Source organism: Felis catus, chromosome X (assembly GCF_018350175.1).
Source record: "Felis catus isolate Fca126 chromosome X, F.catus_Fca126_mat1.0, whole genome shotgun sequence".
NCBI lineage: Eukaryota > Metazoa > Chordata > Mammalia > Carnivora > Felidae > Felis > Felis catus.
The window spans coordinates 22,051,803-22,057,802 of NC_058386.1; positions in this window are offsets into that span (position 1 = coordinate 22,051,803).

Genomic DNA, 6,000 nt, shown 5'->3' on the forward strand with positions numbered 1-6,000 from the left:
ACGGGGTGCGCATGCACGCACACACACACACTGTAATATGCTTATTCATAAAAAGGATGAGGGACACCTGGGTGGCTCAGTCAGTTAAGCATCTGACTCTTGATTTCAGCTCAGGTCACGATCTCATGGTTCATGAGATCAAGCCCCTCGAGGAGCTCTGCACTGACAGCACAGAACCTGCTTGGGATTCTCTCTCTCCCTCTCCCCTGCTCATGCTCTCTTTCTCTGTCTCAAATAAATAAATGTTTTCTTTTAAAAAAAGGATGTCATTTGAGACAACACGGATGGACCTAGAGAGTATTATGCTAAGTGAAATAAACTCAGACTGAGACAAATACCATATGATTCCACTCATAAGTAGAATCTTAAAAAAAAAATTCAAATACCAATGATCATATAAAAAGCAGAATCACACCTATAAATGGAACAAACGGATGGTTGCCAGAGGGGAGGAGGTGGGGGATGGGTAAAGGGGAAATAAGGGATTCCAGTTGTGGAATAAATAAATCACAGGAATAAAAGGCACAGCATATGGAATCTAGTCATTGATACTGTAATAGTGATGTCATGGGATAGACGGTTGCTATACTTGTGGTGAGCACAGCACCATCTATAAGCTTGTCAATTCACTAAAATGTACACCTGAATTTAATGGAACATTGTGTGACGACCACACTCAAAAGAGTGTTACAAAAAAGGAGGGGGGAGAATCCCAGGCTCCCAATTTTCTCCCCCCCCCCCATAGCAGGAGTCCTCATTCTGGTGCAGAAGGAGGTAGGACACTGCTCCCATCACATCTGTACAAGCCAGGCCTGTCTCTAAGTTCCTAACAACGTCTTAGTTCTCTTCAGTGTGTCATCAGTGCTGTACCCCCGGTCACTACTGTCTTGAACGCTACTGTCCAGGTTAGGCTTTCTGAAGGTCCCAAGATTGACAGGTCGGTTGGGGACTAGCACAGAGGTAGATGGAATGAACGGGGCACTGACCCAGGGAGTCTTCTTCTGAGCCAGTGCTAAGTACCGGAGTACTACTCTCTGAAAATGAAGGCCCGGAATGGCATCCAGGCCAAATAAGCAGGACACAAGAGGGCTCAAAGAGCTGCCGTTTCTTCTCGTCCTCTCCAGCTCACACCTTCCCCAGTCTTTCTGTTACTCAAGGGCCTGCTGTCCCCAAGTCTTTTCATCTCTTTGCCTCCAAATGTCCTACTTGACCCATGCTGGTGTCTTTCTAGTTGATAGAATATACAAAATCTTTGTGCTCTTCTCACTGGGATGGTGACAATATATGGAGTGGGAGCTTTTTAATCCCCCTTAGAATTGCATTTTGTGTCCAGCACGAGGCAAGCGTTCCAGTTGTGTCAGTTTTCAGCTTGCCTTTCCAGATGTTCCACTGTTGTATCTCAGTAAAAAACCTGTTCTTTCTCTCCTCTGCAATGACAGTTTTAATAATATGAAGTGTATGTGTAAGTGGGTGTTGTGGGACACTATTCAGCTCTATTGGTCTATTTGTTTATAGTGGCAAATACAGCACAAAGTTTTCATTACTACAGTTGTTTTAATGTTTACTTATTTTTGACAGAGACAGACTGACAGAGATAGACTGCAAGACTCTGGGAGGGACAGAGAGAGAGAGAGGGAGACACAGAATCCGAAGCAGGCTCCAGGTTCTGGACTGTCAGCACAGAGCCTGACTGGGGCTCTGTCCCACGAACCAGGAGCTCAGGACCTGAGCTGAAGTTGGACACTTAACCAAATGAGCCACCAGGCGTCCCAATTACTACAGTTGTTTTTAAAATAATTCTCAATATCTAACAGAGTAAGTCCTCATATTTTTCTATGTTTATCAAGAGCACTTGGTCATTTGAAAGTAAAGAATCAGGTTGTCAAGTTTTGTATACAAAAATCTATATAGTTTCTTTTGGTGGGGGGGACTGGGTATTAATATACACTGTAGATTAAATATGGGGGAGAATTAACACGGTTACTATTGAGTACTCTATGAACATGATAATCCTCTATTTACTTAGATTTTCATTAATTTCCTATATAGCAGCTGTATATGTTTCATTTTTATCATGTATTTTATATATAAATACATCTATCAGGTGCCAGGTATTTGGTACAGTAATTTAGAAGTTATAGTTTCTTAATTTCATGGTCAAACTGCTTGTCGCTGCACAGATAAAATCTATGTTTATATATTGATCTTTTACTCAAGACCTTTTACCAATACTTTTACTGATCTAACAGTTTAGCTGTTGTTTTCAGATACCCTTTACTATAACATATGTTCTTTTATCATGAATGAGTGATAAATTTGATAAAACACCACTCTCTAGCCATGTAGATGTGACTTTTCCTCATCTCATCTGTCCACAAGGTATGCAGCCCTGTGTTCTCTTCTGGAACATGTCCGACTGCCATTTCCTCTGCTCACGCAACACCTGGATGCCAGGTCAGTTAAGCCAAGGACCGGCAACAGATGGAGGTGAGAGATCAGGGGGATGGAAGTGCCCAGGATTTTTCATCTTCTTCCTCTCTAACGCAGGGGGCTTCTCCTTCAGTGACTGTATTACCTTCCTAGCTCCAAGGTCCTTCAATAAATGTACTTTTCTCTTTGTAACCTCTGGATAATCCCTAATACAGATGACCAATTATATTGATTTTTTTTTCATGTGAAATCCTTTCCTTCCTAGGAAAACCTTAGGTCTAGCACATATGTGTGCGCACACAAACACACACACGCACTAAAAAGTTCTAGGACTATAATGGAGACACTTACTGGACGTTAAAATTTTTCAAGCACTACTCCTAAAGCTCTACAGTAGTACCTGGGGGAAATAGCCCAAATAGTGCTTAGATTTGATAGAATTAAATATATTTATCAGAAAAAAATATTTAAAACATCCAAATGACTCAAGAGTTACAAAAACAGCAGCATATTCCACCCAGATAATTAAAAGGTAGAAAATAATGAGGAGAAATGCAGAAATGATGAAATTAGGACAGCAGAGCCAACTGATGAAAGCTGGTTCTTCGCAAATATTTCTGTAACACCTTCTGTAGGTTTTGTCAATTACAAAATAAAGCAGCAGAAACAAGGGATATTACATCAAATTCTACAAAGTATACATGTAGAAGAGATTTATAGGCTGCAAGTAACACTATCAATACTTCTACCATTATTTCAGGATAATGAACGGTGGAAAAGGAAAAGATTCTACCTAGACAATTCTTTTAGCTAACAGAAACAAACGAATGATAGAATTAACGTCCAGCAGCCCCTAATGGATTAATCAATGAGGGTGATGCTCCTAATTGCCAACACCACCACGAAGGGGATCACAGACATGATGTATCTCATCCTTGAAGTGCACAGGGTCCCCTCTGGAGTAGTGTTACTAATAAACAAAGTTAGATCTGATTAAGCATCTTCCTGTTTCTACAGAGTATAGTTGATGCTGAGTGCCAGGTACACTGGGTTCACTATTCTCTGTACTGTGCTGTACATGTTTTTTGAATTTCAATGATAATCTGATTTTACTTTGAAGAGCATGACATAAAATTTAAAAATCCAAGAGAAATGGAATATTTTTCAGCGAAACATAAATGACTAAATAGGTCCATAAAGAAACAGAAAACTTAGCTAAAACGCAAGGTATCCTCAAAACGTTCCTGCGCCAGCCAAATTTGAAGTCTTCTTACACCAAATGGTGAAGGAGAAATGAGTAAAACTTTTATATGAACTTTGCCAAACCATACAAAAAAAGAAGGGAAATGACTCACCCACTCTAAGGCGTTAGCTCTCCTTGATACAAAGACCATATCCAGATACACTGAACAAAGAGTGCCTGAGCTCGGCTCACTCCCAGAGACGAGTAACATAAACAACTTCATGGCATATACGTGCAGTACAGCGGTCAATAAAGAAGGAAGATGTGCCAAAAGGATGCAAAGATTGTATAACATCAAAAAAATGAACCAGAATTCACTACTCTGGTGGGAGGGAAAGCATCTGACAACGTGCTGGGGTAAAGAAAAAGCTTTTGATAAAAATTCGGCACAATTTCATGGTAGTAACTTTTAGTAAACTTCTAAGAATGATTTTGGATGTGAATATATAGCAGGACACAGCCATGCACAAGAATACTCAAATAAATATGAGATGTGAATAATAAAAATAAACAGATAATAGTACCAATCTCATCTTATAACTAAAATATCCCAAGTGGGGCGCCTGGGTGGCTTAGTTAAGCATCTGACTTCGGCTCAAGTCATGATCTCCCAGTTTGTGAGTTCGAGACTTGCGTCAGGCTCTGTGCTGACATGTGGTGCTGTAGATTCTGTCTCCCTCTCTCTCTCAGCCCGTCCCCACCTTGCACTGTCTCTCTCTCAAAAATCAATAAATGTTAAAACAACTTTTTTTAAATATCCAAAGTAATAAGCAAATGCAACATTCAAATATATAAGGATCATCAAATTGCTAGTGTGTAAAAAGATCACTATAGCAAAATCAGAAGCCTGGTCACACAAAATCAACACAGAATTAGAACACGTAATGGACAATAAGCCATTTATAATAGCAACAGTATCTAAAATGTACCGAAGATGAAACCTCACAACACTGCAGAAGATCTTTATGGAGGCAACTAAAAAATGTACTGATAGAGTAAGAGAAAGAAAATGTCCCCGTAGAGCTGTAAAATATGTTTATTCAGGGGAAGAGAATTTCAGAAAGATATCAATTCTCCTTAAATTATTTAAGGATTTAGTGCCTTACCTGTAGCTTCCAAGATGAAAACTGATCTCGGGCTGCTATTTCCTGTGCCCAAAATCAACCCTTGGAAAAACTAAAGGAATAAACAAAACAATATCAACAGTAACAGTAAAACAATACTGAGAAACCCCTGAGGGGTACTGAGTATGTATTGAACTAGTACTTGTGTGGGAGGAGGCTCTGAAGTTCCGACAGGTTTGTAGAAGACAGACTTGGTGGGAAGGGAAGGTTTGAAGTGTAGCCTTGATTTTTGCACTGTGCCCGGGATAGTGAATTTCTGCTACTTCAGTGAATGAGCCTGAGGCAGCTCCTCAGAGCCCATGTGCCAGGACCATGGGGTAATGTCAGGACGGCACCAAAGTTTGGGTTAGTTGATGTGGTATGAGTCAGTGAGTTCAGAGATTGTCCTAAAAACTACCTGAAATCTCTTCTGTTGGTGAGGACTGGGCCTTTATTTTTGTGGTCATCTGAATACACTATAAGGCACACATAAAATTAGAACACTTGAGATACAGTCTTTTAGCAAATTCCAGGTAAATAATAATTATTAACTATACTCACTGTGCTATACAGGTTTCTAGATCTTACTCATAACTGAAAGACTGTACCCTTTTATCAGATCTCCCCTCTTCTGTCACCCACCCCAGCCTCTGGTAACAACCATTCTCTATTACTATGAATTATATATATCTGTTTCCTTTCTAGAATCCAAATATAATTGAAATCATTATAATATTTGTCTTTTGGTGTCTGGCCAGTTTCACTTACCGTAATATCCTACTGATTCATCCATGTTATTGAAAACGGCAGAATTTGTCACAACACACGCAAAAATGGTAGCTATGGAAGGTGATATGTGGAACCATTTGTGATCACCATTTCAGTGTATGCATCTATGAAAACATCACATTGTGTGTGTGTGTGTGTGTGTGTATGCATGTATATATGCATACAAAATAACGTGTAAAAAACCCAAAAGTGTCAAAATAGAATACAAGTATCATAGTAATTATGCACAGGCCAGAACTGTATCCCAGAAGCTTTCAGAAATAGCAGTGATGTCAGGCAGGAGAAGACACAGGCAGAGCTATGAGGCTAAGAAGCAACTGACTTTCTCTGTGGGGTTCTCAATACCATGGTGGGGGTGAGAGGCTTCAGTTACAAACGGGAGCAACTCCGGGACTGTGAAGAACTCGGTGCAACATCTCTAACCTCCAACACGGG